This window comes from Dipodomys merriami, unplaced genomic scaffold, assembly GCF_024711535.1.
Source record: "Dipodomys merriami isolate MVZ:Mamm:240054 unplaced genomic scaffold, mDipMer1.0.p SCAF_1901, whole genome shotgun sequence".
In the NCBI taxonomy this organism is placed as follows: Eukaryota; Metazoa; Chordata; class Mammalia; order Rodentia; family Heteromyidae; genus Dipodomys; species Dipodomys merriami.
The window spans coordinates 45,453-70,402 of NW_027203273.1; the positions used below are offsets into that span (position 1 = coordinate 45,453).

Genomic DNA, 24,950 nt, shown 5'->3' on the forward strand with positions numbered 1-24,950 from the left:
AATTCCTCAGAACCTTCTTGAAGGCCCTTGGTGTCTTTCTCATCCAATCGCTGCCTCCAACAGTGACTGGAAGTAGCCTCAGCTTCTGAAGGACCCCCCAGCTTCTGTCTGACTGGTGGCTTCCAGTCAAGCACACAGGCACTGGTCCTTTTCTTGAATTAGATGGGCCTCACTTGTCTCATCTGAGGGCAAGCCACAGAATTATGGCTTGAGTCTGAAGAAGGTCTAGTCACTGCCACCTTTGAGCTGCCATGTGTTGAGGCCACCAGAGACCATGTATACACGACAGTCTCTGAGGACTCCACACACAGAAGCCCAGTTATTCTAGCATTTCAGGTGCCCTGCCAAACACTTAAGGGAATGGCTACAGGACCAGAAGACCAACTCAACAGAACCAGCTTAGACTAACTTGTGATATTTCAAGATCATGATGTTTCCTTTGCTCTCGACACAAGATAATTATGCCAAATGCAAAAACAGAGCAACTGCTATCCTGTCACAACTAAAAGTGTGGTGTTCCCACTATCTGTTTCAGTGGTGCTGTCCTGGGACTGGTTGCTCTGCCACAAATTGGGTGTCTCATGCAGTCCCTGACATCTGCTCAGGAGGTGGGAAAATACAACCACCTACATAAAAGGGAAACAAATCACACTACTTTGGCTGAATTTGAACCATGATCCCTCACATCTCAGCTTTCTGAGCAGCTAAGAGTATAGCTACGAACCCCAGCTCACCAGAAAACACCAAGTGTTTATTCTTAATAGCAAAGTGTATGCCCTTAGAGCAAGGCATGCAGGCTGGTGGTGAGGGCCTGGCTTTGAATCCTGGCTTGTTTGATCTCATTGGTAGAATATGGTGGTAATGGGATTACCTTCCTTAGCTGGTTACTGAGGGGGAACTGTGGGAAACTTAACATATTAAAGACATTTGGGACAATGACCAATGTCAATGGTCAATAGACAATGGCCAGGGCGTGTGGGCATGATCAGTTTGAAGGGCAAACATTCTGCAAACAATTCTTATTGCAAACACATTGCCTTCAAAGCCGTTGCATGATTTATTAAAAAGGGAGTAAGGGATGCTAGTCTGGTTCTGGAAACAGACATAACCCAAATTGCTGCCAATTCCTCAGTGAGACCTGGGAACGCATGATCAATAGGCAGAAAGTGGACCACAATATGTGGGTATGGACAAAGTTTGTTGACATATCACATGCTGATTTACAGCATACAGACCTAAAAGTAGATCTTCAGACAAAGAGCAGAAAGTTAACTTTACACAATTTCATACGAACACAGACAATTAGAGGTAATTTTAAGTCAGTAAGCAGGAAGAATTAAACCTTGTCAACAAATGTGAAGTAGCTCCAGTGATCAAAGGTTGCAAAGAGTAAGCAAGGCACAGGTGAGCTTCCTTAGACACACAAAGAGAGTCTCCGGGCATTGTTCTATAGAATTACCAGGGGAGAATAATGGCACTTCCTGCAAACTTTCACCTGAGTCTGGCAGCTGGGCATCAGGCCTTTGCCCTGACATGGAGAAAGGGAAGTCCCTCTTATTTCCCCCAGAGGGAATACATGCAGGCATATGCACCCTCATGGCATGTAAGACTTCAGATGGGGTCATGAGAATCAATGCCTCCAACTAACTTGCCTACTTGGTTCCTACAGCTGTAGAGCTCCACCTTCCTCACACCAACATTTTCTCCTTGTGACTGCCCAGAGACAAGAAAGTTTCCAGACAACTGGAAAGGGTTGCCTTCCTGGAGGTCTCTGATTGGAGAAGAGGCTTGGTAATGAGGACTTCCCATTGGTGGGTTCCAGTGCTGATGTTCTGTGACCTTCCCAAAAATCTTACACCTTCCCTCCCCTACCTTTCAGAATGACAGCACAAAAGCCATTGTAAACACCTGTCTCTACTTTACCCTAACCCACTTTCTTATTTCAAAGGGTAGGGGTTGGGGGCATAAGTTTGCATCAGGAAGCTAAGCCAGCAAACAACAAAATAACTTGAGTTTAAAAAGATCTTAACCCCAGGAATACCTCCCTGAGAAGGAGGAGAAGTGCTTTTATGGACTTCTTCAGAACTATGGTATTCAAAATGGAGTGCTACAGACAAACCAATGGGGTAAAGAAGTAAGATGCAGGCTGAGCATCTCTAATCTGAGAATCTTGTGTTGTGATGCTGTCTCAAGTGAGAAGATTCCACATTGGGCTTCATGTGACTGTGGCCATCAAAACAGGAGCACACTGCTACGGGCTCATGCCTGTAATGATAGCTGAGATATAAGGAAGTCTACAGTTCAGAGCCAGTGTAGGTAGAAAAGTCTCTGAGATTCTGATCCCCAATTAACCACAAAAATGTAGACATGGAGCTGTGTCTCAAGTAGTAGAGCACGAGCCTTGAGCAAAAAGCTCAAGGTAAGTGCTCAGTTCCTTAGATCAAGCCTCAGGTACAACACAAAAGGAAATGAAAACAAAAAACATCAAGGCAGAGGGGGGTTCCGGGAAGATGGCGGAGGAGAAGCTGGAATCTGAACAAGCTCTCACATAGAAAGCAGTTTTAGAGTTCCAGTGAACAGTCCTAAGCCAGAGAATCACACCAAGTGTGCCATCACAGGACAGAGAGTTAGACAAGAGAGGGGAAGCCAAGGAAAGAAGACACATCTGAGCGCTTGCCAGCTGCTGCCTCAGCGGCAGCGGCAGGGTTGCGGCGGAGACCACAGCCGGGACCATACCTGAGCGCTCACACAGAGAGTCCGGGACGAAGGAGCCAGACGCAGCGGGCGAGTGGATTCTACTAAACACCAGCAAGAACCGACAAGGAGCGGACATCTTCATCCTGCAGTTTGCAGACCAGAGACGACCCAGGATCCAAGACTTGGCGTGAGTAGAAGCTCGACGTCCTCACTCTTTCTCAGGGAGCAGAGGAGGGAAGGCCACCCCTCCCCCCTTAGCACCAGTGATCTCCATCTTGGATACCGACAAAGTTCGGAGGATCTGCCAGCTCCAACTCAGGCCATGGAATAAAACGAGTCATTTAGCAGGTCACAAGAACTTAATGGTGAAGTAACCTGCCAGACTCAGCTCCATCCAGGGAAAAGTCAACCAGCTCAGGCGCCAGCCATTGGAGTGCCTTGCCTCACTGGGTAACCAGAGCCAGAGGCTGCCCCTCCCTCTAGCAGCCTCCACAATCAATTGAAAAACAGAAACCCTAAGAATGGCTCCAGGCTGGGCTCTGTGAGTTTTTTCACAAACTAGCCCCAGGGAAAAGCTACTGATTGTTGAAAGGCCTAAACTCTACCCAGAAACTAGCCTCACCACTGCATCCCCCTCTTTTGTGATTCTCAAAGCAGATCACCCTCCCATTAAACTAACCTGGGAGGGGGATCTCAAAATCTTGGGTAAAGCAGAGCATTTTTCTGCCTGTTGGAACAAACTGACTTAAGAAACCAATCAAGCCACAGGACCTCAAGCTGACCAGAGACTCCAACAAGAGGCTGGTTACAGACAAAAGGGAGATACAGGATTCTTCCCAACCCTGCCCCCTCCAAAAAAATCAAAGAACTTTTTTTTTTTCTTCTTCTTCTTCTTTTCTTTTTTTTTTTTTTTTGGTACCTTATATATATATATATATATATATATATATATATATATATATATATAAATTTTTTTCCTTTTTTAAAATTTTATTAATCTTTAATTTTTGCCTTTTTTGAAAAAATAATTGTTTTCCAGTAACTTTTTTTTCCTCTTATAATTTTTATTTTAGGAATACGTGAATGTGCATTTTCCTTTCTTTTCTTGTCTTCTTTCTCTTTTTTTTCTTTCTTAACTATCTTTTTGTTTTTTGTCTAGCTCTACTGAACTTCTGATCTTTTTTTCTCCCTTTCTTATCCCTCTCACCTTTTCCTCTCTTTTGATCTTCTTTATGTGACTTAACTCTTGTCCTGCACATCCTCAGATAAACCCGTACTTAACTAGTAGACCCTATCCCCCATTGTGTACACACTTAATCCACAAATTTATTACTCAATTCAAAACCTCTGAGACTTAAGTTCCTTAATAGCAGTACTACCTCTTTATACCGATATAATATTTTAAGCATTTTTTTGAGTTTTTCACTTCTCCTCTATGTCCCTTCCCTTCTGTTAATATACTCACATTCCTCTCTAAATAGATGGTTTTTTGATCTCCATAATAATATTAATTTTTACGTTTCTTTTTTTTTTCTGGTCTCTTTTCATTTCCCTTTCCCTTTCTTCTTTTTCTCTCTCTCTCTACTTGCATCCTACCCAACCTATATCCTGCATTGGGATTAGGACATAGTTAACTCTCCCTGTGCCTCCCCACACCAATCTATTCCAATTTTTTACCCACATCTCTCCCTAACCCTAATAATTTCTGGTTTTCCAAATTCTTCTCTGCGGTTTGAAGCCCATTAACATATGTTGAATAGATGTATCTGTTGAACTAGATTGTATCTGTAGACTATTGACTGTAAAAATGCAAACGTTGGTTGATGGTTGCCTTAAGATAGTGTTCTAGTACAAAACTGGTGCTATTTTCATCTCAAATGGGCAGAGTAAGCCGGAAAAACACAAGAAAAATGGCAAATCTGGGTAACTCAATTCCCAATCTTGATAATGAGGGCTCAGAACAGATAATGAATAATCCAGAGGAGAGTTCCCAAATAGCTCTACAAACACTGCTGGCAAACATGATAAATGAGAAGTTTGACAACTTACAAACGACTCTGTATGAGCGTGATAGGGAGAGAGAGGAGGCATCCCAAAAATTTATACAGGAATATCATAAGCGTGAGGAAGCTACTCAAAAAATGATACAGGATTTGTGTGAACAAATTGAGAATACTCAAAGAGAAATGGAGGAATGGCATGAGCAGGCTGAGAACACTCAAAGAGAACTGCAGGAATCCCATGAATGGGAGGAAAGAGAACTGAAGGAATTCCACGAACGGGAAGAAGCTAATCAAAGAGTAATACAGGAATTGAGAGACCAGGTAGAGAATACACAAAGATCACTAAAGGCATTCATGGAATCCATTAACAAAGAGCTGAAGGAAGTCAGGAAGATCACAAAGGGAATGCTGAATGGAATCCAACAGAAGGAATGGGTGTCCAAAGAAACCATAACCAATCAACTAAGTGATTTGAGAACAAACACTGAACACCAAATTAAGGAAGTAAAGAAATTCATACAAGACCTAAAACAAAGCTTCGACAAAGAACCTGAAGCCATCAAAGCTGACCAATTAGAAGGAAAAGAGATTAAAAACAAAGTAGAGAGTCTTGACAGCAGGTTAGACCATGCAGAAGATCGAATCTCAGGGATTGAAGACAGCCTAGATATTATAGAGAAAGAACATACAACCATCCAAGACAAGTCAAAGAAATATGATAGATCTATTCAACACCTGGAAGACACCATCAGAAGGCCTAATCTAAATAATGGGTGTAGAGGAGCATCTAGAAACAGAAGTTAATGGTCTAGGAAATTTGTTTAACAGGATCCCAGCAGAGAACTTCCCAAACATACAAAAAGATAGGCCTATTCAGATACAAGAAGCTTTTAGAACCCCAAATAGACCAGACCAGAATAGGACATCATACCGTCACACTATAATCCACACAGGATCAACTCAGAACAAGGAAAAGATCCTTAAAGCTGTCAGGGAGAAAAGGGTAATCACCTATAAAGGGAAAGCAATTAGAATCACCTCAGATTTCTCAGCAGAGACAATCAAAGCAAGAAGAGCCTGGAATGATGTATGCCATGCCCTAAAAACAAACAACTATTAACCAAGAATACTGTACCCAGCTAAACTCTCCATCATAACTGAAGGCCAAATAAAAACCTTCCATGGCAAAGAAAAATTGAAACAATACATCTCCACCAAACCAGCCCTACAAAAGATTCTTAAAGATGTCCTACACATAGAAAACCAACAAGACCTCAATAAAGGCCAAGAAACTGCACCCTAACTGAGAATCCGAGAACCATAGGAAGAACCCAGTTTTCACAGCCCCCATGAAGGTGGATAACATGGCAGGAACTCCCAAATACCTCTCAGTCTTATCTCTTAATGTTAACGGACTGAACTCTCCAATTAAGCGACATAGACTGTCTAGTTGGATTAAAAAACAAGACCCTTCTTTCTGCTGCCTGCAGGAGTCACATCTTGCCCGTAAAAAAGAACACATTTTCAATGTTAAAGGCTGGAACAAAATCTACCAAGCAAAATGCCCCCATAAACAGGCGGGAGTTGCAATCCTAATATCAGATAAAATAGACTTCAAATTAAATTTCATGAGAAGAGATAAAGAAGGTCGCTACATACTAATTAAAGGATCTCTCCTTCAGGAGGATATTACAATTCAAAATATCTATTCGCCAAACAATGGAGCACCCAAATTTATCAAAGAAACACTACTTTCCCTCAAATCCCATATAGATCCAAAGACATTAATTGTTGGGGATTTTAACACACCACTCTCCCTACTAGGTAGATCAACTTGGCAAAAACTCAACAGAGAAACCGCAGATCTAAACAGCTGCATAGATCAACAAGACTTAACAGAAATCTACCAAACATTTCCCCCAGCAGCATCAGAATACACGTTTTTCTCAGCAGCACATGGAACGTTTTCTAAAATAGACCATATTTTACGCCACAAAGCAAACTTGTCTAAATTCAGAAACATTGAAGTTATACCTTGCATCCTCTCTGACCACAATGGAATAAAATTAGAACTCTACACCAAAATCCACCAAAGAAAGTCCAGCATCACACGGAGGCTGAACAACAAACTGCTGAATCATGAGTGGGTCATGGAAGAGATTAGAAAGGAAATTCAAATGTTCATGCTATTCAACAAAAATGAACACACAAATTACCAGCTCCTCTGGGACACAGCAAAGGCAGTACTCAGAGGCAAGTTTATAGCTCTGAGCTCCTACATCAACAAATTGGAGAGATCTGAAACTAACAATTTAATGACACATCTAAACCTCCTTGAAAAAGAACAGCAAGATAAACCCCAATCCAGTAGATGGAAAGAAATAATCAAAATTAAATCAGAATTAAATGAATTAGAATCCAAAAAAACTGTAGAAAGAATCAACAAAACAAAGAGTTGGTTCTTCGAAAAACTTAACAAAATTGACAGACCCTTAGCAAATCTTATCAGAAAAAGAAGAGAACACACCCAAATTAATAAACTCAGAGATGAGAATGGAAACATCACCACGGAAACAACCAAGATTAAGAACATTATAAGGGAATACTTCTCAAAACTTTATGCTAATAAGTTTGAGAACTTGACAGAAATGGACCTTTTCCTAGCAAATATTGACATGCTAAAACTAAACCAAGATGAGTTAAACTATCTTAACAGGCCCATATCAAGCATTGAAATAGAAACAGCAATAAGAGATCTCCCAGTTAAGAAAAGTCCAGGACCAGATGGTTTTACAGCGGAATTTTACAAGGCCTTCAAAGCAGAGCTCACACCAATACTCCTCCAACTCTTCAATGAAATTGAAAGAGAAAGCTCACTACCCAACACATTCTATGAAGCCATCATAACCCTCATCCCAAAACCAGGCAGGGACTCATCAAAGAAAGAGAACTATAGACCCATTTCTTTGATGAACATTGATGCAAAACTTCTCAACAAAATTTTGGCCAATTGACTTCAACAACTCATCCAAAAAATCATACACCACGATCAAACAGGAATCATTTCAGCGATGCAAAGCTAGTTCAATATACGCAAATCAATTAATATTATTCATCACATCAACAGGAGCAAGCATAAGAACCACATGGTTATCTCAATAGATGCAGAAAAAGCATTCGACAAGATCCAACACCCCTTTATGATGAAGGTTTTGGAAAAATTAGGAATCCATGGAACATTCCTCAATACAATAAAGGCTATATATGACAAACCTACAGCCAGCATTATACTCAATGGTGAAAACTAAAGCCATTTTGTCTTAACTCAGGAACAAGACAAGGATGCCCACTCTCTCCACTTCTCTTCAATCTAGTAATAGAATGCCTAGCTACAGCAATAAGACAAGATGCAGACATAAAGGGGATCCAAATAGGGAAAGAAGAAATAAAACTCTCCCTCTTTGCAGATGACATGATCTTGTATTTAAAGAATCCCATAGACTCCACTCCCAAATTACTCAAGCTGATTCAAAACTTTGGCAATGTAGCAGGTTATAAAATTAACCCCCCAAAATCAATGGCTTTTCTGTATGTCAACAAGGAGAAACGTGTGGCTGAAATTAGGAAAGCAACTCCATTTGTAATAGCCCCACAAAAAATAAAATACCTAGGAATTAACTTAACTAAAGAAGTGAGAGACCTCTATGATGAAAACTTTAAAATCTTAAAAAAGGAAATCAACACAGAACTTAAAAAATGGCAAAACCTCCCATGCTCCTGGATTGGCAAGATTAACATCGTGAAAATGGCAATACTTCCCAAGGCTATCTACAAATTCAACGCAATACCTATCAAAATTCCAACCTCATTCTTCAAGGAAATAGCAGAGGCAATCCAAAAATTCATATAGAACAATAAAAGACCCTGAATAGCAGAAACGCTCCTCAACGGAAAGAACACTGCTGGAGGAATATCAATACCAAATTTCAAACTCTACTATAAAGCCATAGTAATCAAAACAGCTTGGTATTGGCATAAGAACAGACCTCAGGACCAATGGAATAGAATTGAAAACCCAGAAATGAACCTACAGACCTATAGCCATCTGATCTTCGATAAGGGAGCTAAAACAATAGAAGGGAAGAAAGACAGCCTCTTCAGTAAATGGTGCTGGCAAAATTGGTTAACTACATGTAGAAAACTAAAGCTAGATCCTTATATATCACCCTGCACCAGAATCAACTCCAAATGGATCAAAGACCTTGAAGTCAAAGCAGATACTCTGAAAACATTACAGGATGGAATAGGAGAAACCCTAGGTCTCCTTGGCTCAGGTCGAAATTTTTTTTTTTTTAAGAAGACAACTTAATGTTTATTAAAATTGAGTATTCACAGTACTACTAAAGGCAGCTTTTAAATTGCTCAATATATACAATGAGGTATATGGAAAATGATGTAGGTACAGAAGGCTCTCTAATTCTGCAAATTCTTTTTGCTCTCTTTGGCAAATATATGTAAGAGATGTGCCTATCTTCAGACTCTGATTTGTTAGCACTATATAAATAATCCCCTTATTACGGTATTTGATGGGAAAGACAGTAGAGATAAACAGATAAAAACAATAATTATTTACATAGCCTTATTTAATGATTATTAATATCCCTAGTGAAAACATAGGACTTCTACCAGTTAAACAGCATTCTAGCAAGAACAAATACATCATCACACAGATACTGTTAAACGAAGATCCTCTTTGTACACCCAAATTCATGAACAGGCCTGGATGGCAGTACATATTGCTCATTTATTATGGATGGATTTCCCATTTTACAAACAAAGCTCTCATTGTGGTTTGAGAATATTTTTTGTATGTATTTTCTGACCCCACAGAAGGCCGAAATTTTTTGAATAGAGACCCGGAAACACAACAAATCAAAGAAAGGTTGGACAAATGGTATTGCATAAAGTTGCAGAGCTTCTGCAGGGCAAATGACATAGCTAGCAAGATCAATAGAAAGCCCACAGATTGGGAGAAGATCTTTACTAGCTATACAACGGACAAGGGTCTCATATCTAAAATATACTTGGAACTCAAAAAATTAAATCCCCCAACAACAAATCCTCAAAGAAACAACTGCTCAATAAATAAGTGGGAGAAAGACTTAAAGAGAAACTTCTCTGAAGAAGAAGGAAGGATGGCCAAAAGACACATGAAGAAATGTTCAACATCCCTAGCCATAAAAGAAATGCAAATTCAAACAACATTCAGATATCACCTCACCCCAGTTAGAACGGCAAAAATCAAGAACTCTAACAACAACAGATGCTGTAGGGGATGTATACAGAAAGGAACCTTACTTCATTGTTGGTGGGAATGTAAACTTGTTCAACCACTTTGGAAAGCAGTATGGAGGTTCCTCAAAAGACTTCACATAGAACTCCCCTATGACCCAGCAATCCCACTTTTGGGCATTTACCCAAATGTTTACAAACAAGACCACACTAAAGCTACCAGCACAACAATATTTATTGCAGCATTATTTACCATAGCTAAGATATGGAACCAACCCAGATGCCCCTCAGTAGATGAATGGATCAAGAAAATGTGGTATATGTACACAATGGAATTCTATGCCTCCATCAGAAAGAATGACATTGCCCCATTTGTTAGGAAATGGAAAAACTTGGAAAAAATTATATTCAGTGAAGTAAGCCAGGCCCAAAGAAGCATAGGTCCCATGGTTTCCCTTATTTGCAATATCTAGTATATGTATGAGTCAAGCGGAAAAGTTCAAAAAAGTTGATGTTAGGCGAAATCAACACCTAGAGAACTAGTGAAATAATTTTTCTTTCTTGCGATTGTTTCTAACATATTTATAAGATGATTTCTTTGTTGCTTTGTATGTCCCTCCCTCTCGTTATAACCCCTCTTTTCACTATATTTTTTGTTGTTATAATTTGGGGTGTGGAAGGGAAAAAAGAAATTGTTTAAATAGGGATACAAGTGGACCCATTGCAACAATGAGATGTACAAGACCTTATGTCGAAAAATGAACTTTACAATATTGGTGGGGGGTTGGGATGGGGGGAAGGGAAATGGGAGGGCAGAGATGGTAAGGGGATACAAAGGAGGAGGTAACAATGCTTGATAAGAAATGTATTCATTACCTTGCTCATGTAATTGTAACCCCTCTGTATGGAATTTTCACAATGAAAAAACATTAATAATAACCAAAAATGAAACAATTACAGGATAAATTATTTTTGAGGCTCTGGCTTCCATTCTCAACATAAATAGAAAATGCAGGAAGTAGCACTGTGTCTCAAGTGGTACAGTTCTACTCTTGAGCTGAATTGCTCAGCGACTATGCCCAGGCCCAGAGTTCAAGTTGCATGACTAAAAAAAAAAAAATGGAAAGAACCATTTCTTCCTTAGCCACAAACATAAGGGTGCTCTTTAAAGATTTTTGTAATTGAAAAATTCTCATTGTACAAATGAGTTAATGCAATTTCAAAAGGAAAGTCTAGAAAGTCAAGAAAAGCTCAATAATCAAATTCAAAATCTAGTTCTTACTTTTTAATGCAACAGTCTCTCTCATGTCTCTCATGGGTAGCTTCTATTGTAATTTACTTGGGAGTCCCAAGAGAATATAACTCAGTTTCAAATAACTCAAAGAACATCACTCCTGTTATATTACTAAGCTACATTACATCTGAGGCCTAGTGACCACATGAAATCACCAACTTTACTCGGGATGACTTCTGCCCTTGGGCAATAATAACTAGACTCCTTCACTGGTCTGAGACACCAAGATACTTCAAGAGACATAAGCCCCTCCTCTTATCAGACTTGCCAACCCAGAAAAACACCTGTTCTCAATATATGCTTAGCCATGAGTGGCTCACCCCTCTCATCTCTCAGCAATCTTCTCTTTTCCCTCAGAAAGATGAAAAGTAGTTCGAAAGTCTCTTCAACTCTTGTACAAAACATACCTATAGCATGAGATTCTCAGCATTGAGAAGGATGTCGTAACTACACCTGCCTTCATACTGCTGGTTCACCTTCTGAAACTTCTCAACCCTTTCTTCAATGATACTGCTGTCTGCTGTCTGTAGAACTGTTTTCCATCAGTACCAGCTATCCACACAGCTCCTTATAGTCTTCATTCAACAGGATCCATGAACTGAGTGTCTTCAATCTCCTCTTTTAGTTTTCTTTTTGTCGGTTGTGGGGCTGGAACTCTGACCCTGGGTACTGTCCTTCAATTCTTCAGTTCAAGGCTAGCGCTCTACCACTTGAGCCACAGTGCCAGTTTTTGGCTTTTTCTGTTTATGTGTCTGTGAGGAATTGAACCCTCGGACTCATGCATCTGAAGCAAGTACTATACCACTGAGCCACCTTCTGAGCCCCCTTCAATCTCCTCTTTGCTGATAGTCACCTGCATGGAAAAATGCAATTGGATATTTAAAATTGCCAACAAAAAGTGCCCTTCCCTCCAATTAATGGATTGTGAATTCAGTTTTGTTAGCATCTTGAAGGACTTACATCTTTTTCTTCCTCTTAGAAACCTAAGGTTTAGCATGATCAGATATACTTTTGCTGAAGTAACAAATTTAGGTGGCCAACAGATCCTTTACTCATTTCACATCTATTACTAGCAGGTTACATCAAACATAAACAAGAAAGGCTTAATAAATTAAGCACCACATAAAATTCTTCTGCAAATATTCTATCTGTTCCTGTGCCAACATCATGTCCTTCTCTGGAATATGTGGCTCAGGTTGGCCTTCATAGTTGGAAGTTCTTTCAAATGCAGAGTCCTGTGAACCAACGACTTCTCTAGTTCCTACATTTAAACACAAAAAAGAGGGTTTATTTTTTTTAAAACCTTCAATACAAGCTGCTGCTTTTCCCCACACCTAACCTAATCTTTGATTAAACTCAATGGGAGGGGCCCAGCCAAGGAGAGGGATCTTAGAAATGAGAAACAGCCTTAGTCTCCTGAAGACCTACCTAGGTGGTCAGCTTCAACCTGAGTTGCTCTCAAAACAACATTGATTTCTTCAACTCCCCTTATCATTGCCTCAAGTTCGTCTTTCATGTTTCTATAACTCACTGTTATTTAACATATAGCTCAACACTCCAACTTAGTGGATAGTGAAGTTAAATAATTACTTGAAATTTAATTATCTTATATTTATAAGGTTATACAAAGTGAAACCTCATTCTAAACTGAGAAATGCATTCTTGCTAAAGTAGTCATTGCATAATCATTTCTCTTCTACTGGAGTTATTGTTTGGCTTTTTATTTTTATTTTTATTTTTGTTGTCCATGAAGCTTGAACTTTGGGCCTGGCCCCTGTACCTGTGCTTCTTTGAGCTCAAGGCTAGCTCTCTATCACTTGAGCCATAGGGTCACTTCCACTTATTTTTGAGTAGCTTATTGAAGAGTCTCAAGAACCACTATCCTCAATTCTCAAGTTCCTGAGTAGTTAATATTACAGGCATGAGCCAAGCCACTAGCACCTGCCTTGGGCTAACGTTCTAAATGAAATTGTGTAAGAAAAAAATTGTCTGTTAGTAAGGATCAGTAAAAAATTCCCTCTGACTTTGGAAACATTTTTTCTTGGTTTGTGTATTTTTCTTGCTGGTGGCAATCAAATTCAGAATTTCATGCAAACTAGGCATACTATCACTAGCCATACCTGGAGTTATTTTGTGTTCTATTTATTTTAATTTTGGAGGCTGATTCTAGGACTTGAACTCGGGGTCTGGGCACTGTCCCTAAGCATTTTTGCTTAAGGTTACTACTATGCCACTAAAGCTACAGCTGTGTTTCCAACTTTTTGATTGTTAATTGGAGATAAGCCACATAGATTTTTCTCCCTTGGGTCAGCTTTGAACAAAGATTCTTAAACTTCAGCCTCTTGACTGGCTAGGATTATAGACTTGAGCCACTAGCATACACTTATGTCTTTAAAAAATATCCATTAGTAACAATAATAAATGACTTATTATTACTACAGGATCACACCTACAATGCTACCTACTTGAGAGGCTGAGATCTGTAGATCATGGTGTAAATACATCATGGTTAGACAATTCAAAGTTCATTAATTTTTGTATGTGCTGGCCCTAAGGATTGAGGGCTTCAATTCAAAGCTTGAGCACTATTTTTGAGCCATAGTACCACTTCCAGGTTTTTCATAGTAGTTTTTCAAAGTAGTTCATAGGACTACTGGACTTTTCTGCCCAGGCTGGCTTTGAACTGCCATTTGTATCCTCCTGAGTAGGATTTAACCAGAAAAGCCACACTGAAGGTGCATACATGCTCAAATGGTAAATGCTAACCTTGGCTGGAAAAAGTTAAGAGGATTCAAGCCCCAGTATTGGCACATATACACTTATATGAATGCATGTGCATACACACACACACACACACACACACACACACACACACACACACACACACACACACACACAAAACAAAAAAACCAGACTCCTATACCAAGTACCCCAGGATGAAAAAAAGGTAAAAATAACAAATTATAAGATGGATGATTATTTTAAGTAGCTTCAATAGTTACTAACATGGCTATATTGTGGCTTAGGTGGTAGAATGCTTTCCTCCCATACACCAGTTCAATTCCCCATGTTGTTCAAACCAAACCAAACGAACATAAACACACCAAGAAGCATATCCTACAAAAGATATATAATACTATGTAACAAACATTAATTATTAAAAATAACTGAAAAACAGCTAAATACAGCTATGTCAAAATCATGCATGGGGGGCTGAGAAGGTGGCTCAGTGGTAGAGCGCTTGTCTTGCATGCTTGAGGCCCTGGGTTCGATTGCCCAGCACCACATAAACAAAAAGAAAAAAGCCAGAAGTAGCTCTGTGGCTCAAGTGGCAGAGCACTAGCCTTGAGCTGAAGAGCTGAGGGACAGTGCCCAGGCCCAGAGTTCAGGCCCCATGACCGGACCCAAAAAAAAATCATTCATGGGAATACTCAATATCTAAAGAATGTATTGTTTTCTATCAAATCAATCTATAAATTGAATGCAATTTTCTGAGAAGTCTTATCAGGACTTTTTATAGTTTCAGGCTGGATAGCTTAGGAAAAATGAGACCTGGAAAATGACATCTAGGAACTCTGATAGAAACAATACATTTAGAAACATACATGCACTATCTTCTTTGCTTCTAACTCAGGGTGCGTTCATCATCTTAAGGATAAGCATCTGTTCTATGGCAAAAATATATGCATTCTTTCCTGTAAGAAATACACTAAAGGGGCTGCGAAGGTGGCTCAGTGTTAGAGTGCTTGCCTTGCATGCATGAGGCCATGGGTTCGATTACTCAACACCACATAAGAAAAAAGAAAAAAGCCAGAAGTGGCGCTGGGGCTCAAGTGGTAGAACACTAGCCTTGAGCTGAAGATCTGAGGGACCGCGGCCAGGCCCAGAGTTCAGGCCCCATGACTGGACCCTCCCCCCGATAAAAAGAAATACACTAAAGACTGAATCACCAAATAACCAAGAACTCAGATGGTGTAACCCCAGAGTGATTAAGAGCAAAGATAAACACCTATATATATGGCTTTATGACAGGACTTGCTTTTATTATATAAATGCCCCTGATGTCAAAGAGCTCTTTGCGTCTACCGTTAAGAGCACTCACACTCTGAGTGTGCCTCTGTCTTTCTGTTTATCTGCTTATCTGTTTGTTTGCTTGCTAACTCAATAAAACATTGCCAAGTTTTCTTACCATGGTGACTACTCTGCAAATTTTTATTCTGTGACCAAGGACCCTAAGTCAAGAGTTCCTACTTATAGAGGGAAACTTCCCCAAACCTCACCTGGACCCAGTGACTGTTGTTCCTCAAAGTTATGAGTTGAGTTGCTGAGTGGTAGAGTGCTTGCCTTAAATGCAAGAGACTCGGTGTTTGGTCCCCACTAACAGAGGAGAGGAAGGATTTCTAAAGATCAAAAGACACAAAGAATATGAAAGAACAATTTTGGGGACACACCATAACTCAAAATGAGGATTTGTTATACTAAAGCCTAGTAATCAAGACAATCTGGTATTACAGCTGAAGAAAAAGTATTACATAGGGTAGAGAACTGAGAACAAGCCTATGTAGAATCCTGAGATTTGACATTAGACTATTCAATAAATAGCTATTTGGAATAGCTAGCTATTTATATGGAATAAGATACAAAATAGACCTTAACTTAAAGCCATAGCAAACAATTCCTAAAAACAAAGGTAGAAAGCAACACTTAAAAGCTTTAAGAATGAAATAAGAGTGCATTTTAAGAATGGAGATTTTCCCCAAGGAAATGAATACAAAGGTAGGAAAATATCAATAAGTTTACATTACAGCAACACCTTGGTTGAGTAAGTAACATCAAAAAAAATATAAACATCCTCTCTTAAGACTGAAGACATTTAAATAGTATGTATTCAACAAAGGAACATTTCAATCAAGAAGATGACAGATAGGATACATGATATTGAATAAAATATCTGAGCATGCAATTCACAAGAAAAGGCATATGTGATGTGGCAAGATTTATGAAAAATATTCTGTCAGGAACAATAAAGAGATACCACACTTGTCAGACTAGGGAAAAGTTAAAAATATACTGGACAATACCAAATGATTGGAGAAGGATTATATAAGAATATATGTGGATATGGATACAAACTTTATCATTATGCAAACTGCATATAGAGGAGTAAAAGTTATCAAACACTACTGACTAAAATTCATGAAGAAAATGTTCATACATAATATGAAGGACATCACATTTAATATGCACTGTCATAAGTATTTGTGATGATTTTTAGTACACTGGAAAATTTTTCAAGGAAGAAAAAAGGGGGTAAGAAGCCTTAATAAGGACCCTCATTTGTGAAATAACTTCAAGTACCCCACTACTTACTAGTTCGTAATGTTTTCTTTTTTGTTTTGCAATTCAGTTCCCACAGGGCAAGGGCAGGAGAGGAACAGCTTCCTTTGAATTGGGGTCATCTGCAAATGGTACCTGCATCTAGGACAACACAAATCATGAAGCTAGAGGTTTGCAAGATTAAGAAAAACAGGCTAATGGCCATGACCTCTTTGTGGAAGGGGAAGCACTGGATGGGGTGAGCAACAGTATCCCCTGCTCAGGACTCATAATCCCAGTATATAGGCTATAGTTGGGAAGGGTGGTGGACATACTCCAAGCTCCAATGTGCCATCTCTTCTGCCCTCTAGAGCCCACCCTTAGTCCAACTGGCACCACATAGGCACAATCATGTGTCCACATTCCATGAATGGGTTCCCATAGAATGGCAGGGTGGGAGCAATCTTTACATGAAAATGGATATATCTCAGATGGCACTGTCTCTGAGGCTGACAAATCATGAATAAAGAGTTCCTTTACATGATCAAGAAGAGGTCCTCACTATGAAGTCACTGTACAAGGTAAACGACTAGTTAGGGAGGTAGCAACATACCCAGATCCAAGTTAATAACCCCAGGCTACAAAGGCATTACAGGGGTATGGACACAGGGCCTGGCCCAATATGCCCACAATCAGGCCTATCTGGCATCATGTATGTGCCCTCTTATGAAAGTGTGTACTGGGGCATAGGCCTATCAGAAGGGACCAGCAAGACAGTTGTCCACATGGTGAAGAGCAAGCTACCAGGCATGACCTCTCTTTAGCAGTAGTAAGCACTATTTAGGAAGGTAGGCAGCACCCCAAGTTCCAGGCGTATAAGCCCGACTCCACAGGCCTGTGAAAGGGATGTTTTATAGTCTCCAACCCCAGCCTTTTTCTCTTGGGTCCAAAAACACCTAGGACCTATCCAATTTAAAAATAGGTTAAGTGCTTTCATGGGAAAATGTGTATACACATGCACAAAATCCCTGACCCATGATTTCATTTTCACAGGACAGAGGAGGGAATGGAATCACTTTGAATTGAAGGCCTCCCAAGGCTACACTGAAATTAACCAGCTAAGGAAAAAGGACAAGCTATGGCTTCCCTTCTTCTGGATGCAATATATTGCACAACAAGGCCACTCTGGCACCACATTTGTGCCCTCCTGTGAATGTGTATACACACATGCACAACACATATCACAACTGGATTCCCACAGTTCCAACCGGGAGTGGAACCACTTACTGAGAAGGACATAGGCACATATAGCTGCACCTGGGCTGACTCATACCAGGAAGCCAGAGGTCCCAAAGTGAAGAAAAACTGGCCGCCTTGTATGGCTTCCCTGTAACCGGATAAGCCCTGGTTAGAAAGTGCAGCACCATGCCAAACTCCAGCCCTGTAATCCCAAGCAGCACAGGCCATACTCTGCAAGGGAGACATGAAAGATCTACTCTCTAAGCCTTTCTTCCCTTGGGCTGGCATCAGCACCCAAGTGGGAAAATCTTGCCACAGGTCCTTGTGTTCCACAAACTGGTGTATACACAAGCACAATGATATACTCACTCAACCCCACACAAATATTCAGTTACCACAAAGGGAGAGTGGTCCTATTTGCATAGAAACTAGGGCATCTGGAATGGCACTGTCACCTGGGCCTTCAGAGAAGGACCTGCAAGATGTTAGTCCAAGAGGGAAAGAACAGGGATTTGGGCATGCTCTCCCTGTAGGAGGATGAGCACTGGTTGTGGAGGGTGGACGCATGCCCACTTCGAATCCCACAACCCTGGGCTATACAGGACACAGCTAAATAGCAAAACAGGACAACTTGTAGTCAAGGAATCTCCAAGTCTTCTTTCACTTGGGTACTATAATATATAGTACACAACCAGTCAAATCTGACACTATGTACATGCCTTAGTGTGAATGTGTGTACATACATGCACAACTGCTCACCAGTGATTTGGTTCCCACAGTGTGGCAGGAGAGGTCTAACATAAAATGAAATGGGGGGCATGTGGGATGGCATCTGTTGTGGCCTGGCACAGATCAGGAATTTAGATTTCCTTAAGGTAAACAAGAGGCTCTCAATCATGTATTCACTTTAGCAGGTGAAGCACTAGTTAGGGAATATGTTGGAAGCATCCCCTGCTCCAGACCAATAATCCTAGGATACACAGGCATATGCTGGGTAGGTATGTGGGGCCACTGGAGCACCGTGTATGTACATTACTTCAAATGTCTGCAAACCCTCTCACACTTGACTCTTTTGGCATAGAGGATGAGTAGGATGAACTTACTTCAAATCACATGTATCCAGGATGGCACCCCCAACTGGGCCCACAGGACCACGAAGAGATCATGAAGCTGAAGTTGAAGGAGCCCTTGGGTATGACTGCCCTGTTAAGAGGTGAAACACTGGTTGAGAAGGGTATCAGCATCTGCAGCTCCAAGCCCATAACCTCAGCCTACACAAGTCATAGCCTGGGAGGCATGAAAAACCATGCCTCGAATGAACATTAGATGCTACATGAATGAGAAAATTTCCATCCATCATAATCACAGCCATATAATGTATATTATCTAACTATTTGAAGTAGGTGGAACATGGGTTTTTCTTGTAATTTTCAAAAATATAAAAATTAAGATCTTTTTTGTTTTTGGTTTGTTTCTTTTTTTCTTTTGTTTTATCTTGTTTTGTTTTGTTTTTGTGCCTGTCTTGGCACTTCAAATCAAGATCAAAGTGCTGTTCCAAAACCTCTTTGTGCTGAAGGTTAGCCCTGTACAAATTGAGCCACAGCAGTATTTCCAGCCTTCTCTGAGTAGTTTGTTGGAGATAAGAGTCTCATGAACTTTTCTGCCATGGCTGGCTTCAAACCACAATCCTCATTTCACAGCCTCCTCACTAATTAGAATTACAGGCCTCATGGATAGTTTTTTAAAACAGTTGTACAATGTATCAATTGGTTTTTACAATGCCTCTTAGACTTTGTCATAGTTTCCATCGACTCTTCTAATCTATAAAAACCCCACCCATCCCCTTTCTTTCCTAGTTCCATTTAGACATATGTGCATTGAATCTTATGTTGTATTTTCCAAGCCATCTACTCCCTATTCCTTTGCCTCTTTCCATGTCTCCTTTAACACCTACCCAAGGACAAGATAAGCTTCATCTTTTTACTGTTCGCATATGATATTGTTACATCAGAGAGGTTACAACATACAATTGAGTCATTATGTCGAAAATGAACTTTAAAACTTTGGTGCAGAGGGGGCTCGCAGGGGAGGATTAGGGGGGGTGGGGGAGGATGGGAAGGGATGGGAAGGGGACAAAAAGAAGGAGCCTAAAATGCTTGATAAGAAATGTACTCATTATCTTGCCCATGTAATTGTAACCCCTCTGTACAATACTTTCACAAAAAAAATTAATACAACATAAAATTTTACTGCTTTCTGTACTATATAGTCTGAACTCATATATAATTAATGGTCATGTGTTTTACTTTTTTCAAATTTCATGTTCATATTTTAGATCTAATATTACATATGAAAGGTTTTACACTCAATTTCTCTTTCTGAGTCTTTCAACATCCCTTGCACATGACCATGCATGTGTGTGTATGTGTATGTGTGTGTGTGTGTGTGTGTGTGTGCGCACACACACACACACATGCTAGTTCAGGTTGACAAATGCAGAGCCTTATTCACTTTTTGCTTTTTTCCTCAAGGCTAGTACTTTACCACTTAAACTACAAATTACTTCCTGCATTTTGATGGGTACTTAGAGATAATTTTCCTTAGTAACTGGTATTATTATGTATGAACCACCCAGTTCAACATATTATCACACTCTAAAGTCATTTTCAACTTCCCAATTTTTAAAGGAAATTATTGATAGGGCTTAAAACTCCAAATAAACCAGTAATCTACTGTAACTTTTGCATTCCCTTTTTCATGCCAATTAGATTATAGATAGCCTATTATCTTTGAATGCATAGTCTTTGATATCACAAAAATTATGTTCCTAAATACACCTTTTTCCTATCATACTTTTTCCTTTTTGGCTGTCATTTATGTGGCATTTATTATTATTTGTACCTGGAAGAAACATTGCATACTTGTACTTTTGTTTTCCAAAAGTCTAAAATATTTGTCTAAAATATTTGTAAGTCAAATACAACTGAGTTATTTCTAACTGCCTTTGGAATATAAAGAAAATTTCATTGTATGTATGTTTATATATGTATATATGGTACGTATGCAGGTATATGTGTATATATATATATATATATATCACATTTTTTGATCCATTCATCTATTGAAGGACATATGGTTTGGATCAATATCTTAGCTATATTAAATATTGCTGTTATAATCATAGTTGTGCTGGTAGCCTGAGTATGGCCTTGTTTGTGATCCTTTGGTAAATGCCCCAAAGTGGGATTTCTGGTTCATAGGGGAGCTGAAATGTACTCATTACCTTGCTCATGAACTGTAACCCCTCTATACCGCATTTTTAGAATTAAAAAAGTACAAAAAAAGACAGAAGCAAAGCCAAGAATGTGCTGAACCTGGCTGTCACTCATGAATGCTCACAGATGGCTAGGAGAAGGGCCAGGCTAGTGGTACTATGACAGGCTTGGCTTTGGCTTCTTCTTCAAAATGAGAAGTGAACAACAGGAGACTATTTTGTAACTAATCAACACTCAATTAGCTAGGGGTAGAAAACAAAACAATAACAAAAAAGAAATATAAAGAAAACTAAAATATAAAGAAATCTGTGTTTAAGAGCATAGGGAGTTTTAGGCTCATGATTTGGGTATGATGTCAACTTAGCTCATCTCAGAGAAAACAAATGTAAAAACCCAATGAATTATTTTTAACATACCTCTTAATTTTTCTATCCCCAATTTTCTTGTCTTCTGTTCTTGATTCTTGAACAGATAACCATTTGAGGGGATGTCGTGGATAGATGAGTATGGAGGAAGCATCAGCAAACATGGAAAAGCAAATCCGGCCATACCTATATAGAGTGTCCATCCAAACTGTTCGGCCATTTATGCATAGATAAATCCAACTTTTGCAGAAAAAAGAATAAGTCCTTGAAACATCTGTTCAGCTAGCTTCTTCCCCTTGTAAACCTGGTTGTAACCCGGCGTCCAGCCCATGAGGGCTGTGGAAGTGGTTGAGTCAAGGAGTATTGCATACTCCTGAATGGTTCGCTTTCAGGGTAACTGGAGGCAAGGAGCCAAGATTGGGATCTGGTAAATTGCTCTAAGCCTTGCTTTTGAGGGTTAATGGCTGCGGCTGCCCATACTGGCTGCGTCTCCATGGCGACGGCATTTTATCAGCCTCTTTTCATTCTTTTCTAACACCTGAAATGGCACCAATTTAGACATTTTAAGATATTACTTCACTCATCCCACTTTCACCTATGCAATCTTGTAGAGGTCCAGTAGTGTCCCAATCTGGGCAGATTTTAATCCTGGTGGTCTTGTAAATGCTGCCACAGTTTTACAGTTTCTCATACAAGACTGGTTAAGGATCTCGTACTTCCTAAAGAGGCAAATGAAGGGATTTTTAAATGCTATCCAACTTCCATATTGAACCACATAAATATCAAATCCCAAGGTCAAGTTATAGTTTTTTTTTTCATTTCTTCAACAGAAAAAGCCAATCCCAAAACGAATTATAGTTCTTGAAAATCAAGCTGCATAATGAGCATAGAAATTTAGGGAGTTTTTCAAAACGTAAGATTTTGATTGTTTGAATGCTTACTTCCCTGCCAATGAATATGTTAAAACATTATCTCCAATCAGGATAAATTGCAAATATTGTACTTATGTTTGTAAATAGGAATAAGTAAGGACATGAAGGGAATTTGTCATGCAAGACATAACGACTTATACATCTCAGGGGTGGGGGTAGGCGGGTGGGAGGATTGGGGGGGCAGGTGGAGGATGGGAAGGAATGGAAAGGGGAAACAAAGGAGGAGGCTACAATGCTTGATAAGAAATATACTCATTACCTTGCCCATGTAATTGTAACCCCTCTGTATGGTATTTTCACAATTAAAAAAAAAAGAAAGCAAGACAAGTTGTGAGGCCTCTCCTTACTCATCTCGTAAGCTTCTCCTGACAGAACTGATGTTGGATTTGTCTCAGATAATACAAAAAATTCGAAAATCAGCTTTGCCAATCAAACAGGTACTGTGGATGATTAGTACAATATATTGATTGCACAGTTTCAGTCTGTAGGCTAACACAAGGTGCTACAGCTGGCTCTGGCTTTAGATCTTAAACTAATGTTAGTGTTGCCACTAGAGTGGGCTCCAAAAAGAGTCAAAAACATTCTAAAAGTCTCAAAGTGCCTAACAATCACACAAAAACTTACTTTGTGAGTTGGTCCTAAGGTATGAAGTTCAAACTGGAGTTGGGAAGAATTTCATTGTGTCTAGAGCCCATGAGGACTTCACACCTACTGAACCTGTTTAGGATTTCTAGTGTTAATGACCAACTGTCCATTCCCTGGAGAGCAGCAGAGCTTGGGTTTTCCAGTGCCTGGGGGAATGCTGTTACACTGTACGTGGTTCATATCTATGCAATGTATTAGAACAACGAGCTCTTTTCCAAATAATCCTGTTTGATTAAAGTCTCACAATCTGCTATAAGCTATCCTTGCTCTGTCTATATATAGGTTAGGGAAACTCCTTTCAGATAGAATCAGGTGCCCCCTTCATAAATATTAATTCTTTTTCTCATGCAGCAAATAGTTGAAGTTGGATTAAGAGAATATTTTTTTCATTCAAAAGTAGAGGCACAAAAAAAGATTCCGAAGATACCACAGCTGTAAACAGCACACACTAAAGGGCCAGCCTAAGCCAGCATCTTCATGGCACATAAAATGTGGTGCTGAAAGTAACCAGTGAGGGTGCTTCTCTGATCTGAGCACTCCATTTTCAGGCTCTATTTCCAATGCTTTTCCTGCAGGTCAAGAGTTTCACATTATTAGAATTGGCACTCATATTTTGAACAGATAGTTCAGTGCCAGGTGGATGTTGGCAAACATCCAGTAGATGGTCGGCAGAGTTAGGCTGCATATTTTGAAGAATTCACCAACTCCAACAAGTCTAAGTGTAGGATACCTTGTAAAAGACTCATCTGTACCCAAGTCACAATGTCTATATTTACTCCATGATACCCTTATGGCATTAGGGATATGTAAAATTACTCTAGGGAGATATCTGTTATTCCTATAACAGGTAAAATCTTTCCTCCATTACTTATTGTGATCAGAAATGCATAATGATTCCTATTAGTGTATGTGGACAATTTGTAAATTGTAGCTTTATTTAATATATCATTGATTCTTTTTTTTTTTTTTTTGGTCCGGTTGTGGGGCCTGAGCTCTGGGCCTGGGCACTGTCCCTCAGCTCTTCAGCTCAAGGCTAGCGCTCTACCACTTGAGCCACAGTGCCACTTCCGGGTTTTGTCTTCTTTTTTATGTGGTGCCGAGGAATCGAACCCAGGGCCTCATGCATGCAAGGCAAGCGCTCTACCACTGAGCTACCTTCCCAACCCTATATCGTTGATTCTTAAAAACATCAAATGGATATTTGAATCATTTCACAAGATTACTTTCTGAGTACTTGAAACAACTGCTGGCTTCAGGGAGACTTCTAGTCGATGAGACAAGCAGGATCGCTCTGGCTCCAAAGGCCCCACATGTGTACACAAGGGCAGCACTTGTGGTGAGTAAATATTTCCACTCACAGAGCTTCTCTCTCTCTGACCACAATTCCAGTCATCTTCTCCTGGACACTGTCTCCAGGTATTCCAGTATGCCCTAAGTTGTGAATGGTCCTTGTTTTTCTAGCCCATAAAAATTGAAGAGCTAAAATGTAAAATAAAACACTACATTACAGACAACATAAAAGAAGAAACATCTTATTTAGACAGTAAGCTACTGATTAAAACTTCAAATAAATCAGTAAATAAGAGCAAAATTTGACAAATGGGGTTACACTGAATTAAAAATGTGGCACAACACAATAAACAGTAACTAGGGTGAATAGATGGCTTATAGATTAGCTTAACATCAGCCAAGAACTTAATTATCAGAATATGAAGGAAGGTTAGAAATCTAAACTCTTAAGTAATGTTAATGAACACATTGGCAAGCAAATTTAAAGATATTCCTGACATCTGGAAGTATATGGGGCCAATTAAAATACAAAAATAGATGCTCAACATACTTGGCATAAAGGAAATGCAAAGCCAAAGACATTGAATTTTTCACACTTCAAT

At 39.6% G+C, this 24,950-nt stretch overlaps 2 long non-coding RNA genes across 3 annotated transcripts in view; both read right to left on the reverse strand.

Annotated features, from left to right (window-relative positions):
• The window catches only part of LOC138831294 (uncharacterized), a 30,970-nt gene extending 19,047 nt beyond the window's left edge, over nt 1-11,923 (reverse strand). The window contains exon 1 of the long non-coding RNA XR_011373206.1: nt 11,694-11,923. This is a non-coding gene — a long non-coding RNA (uncharacterized lncRNA). The remainder of the gene's footprint in view (nt 1-11,693) is intronic.
• A 138-nt stretch (nt 11,924-12,061) lies between these two features.
• On the reverse strand, nt 12,062-17,181 carry LOC138831295 (uncharacterized). 2 transcript variants are annotated; one of them, XR_011373207.1, is made up of 3 exons: nt 16,657-17,181; nt 12,247-12,547; nt 12,062-12,139 (listed from the first exon to the last, which is right to left on the reverse strand). It is a non-coding gene; the product is annotated as an uncharacterized lncRNA (long non-coding RNA). The 2 variants fall into 2 exon arrangements; XR_011373208.1 differs by lacking the exon at nt 16,657-17,181 and adding an exon at nt 15,567-15,600.
• Nucleotides 17,182-24,950: the final 7,769 nt, after the last annotated feature.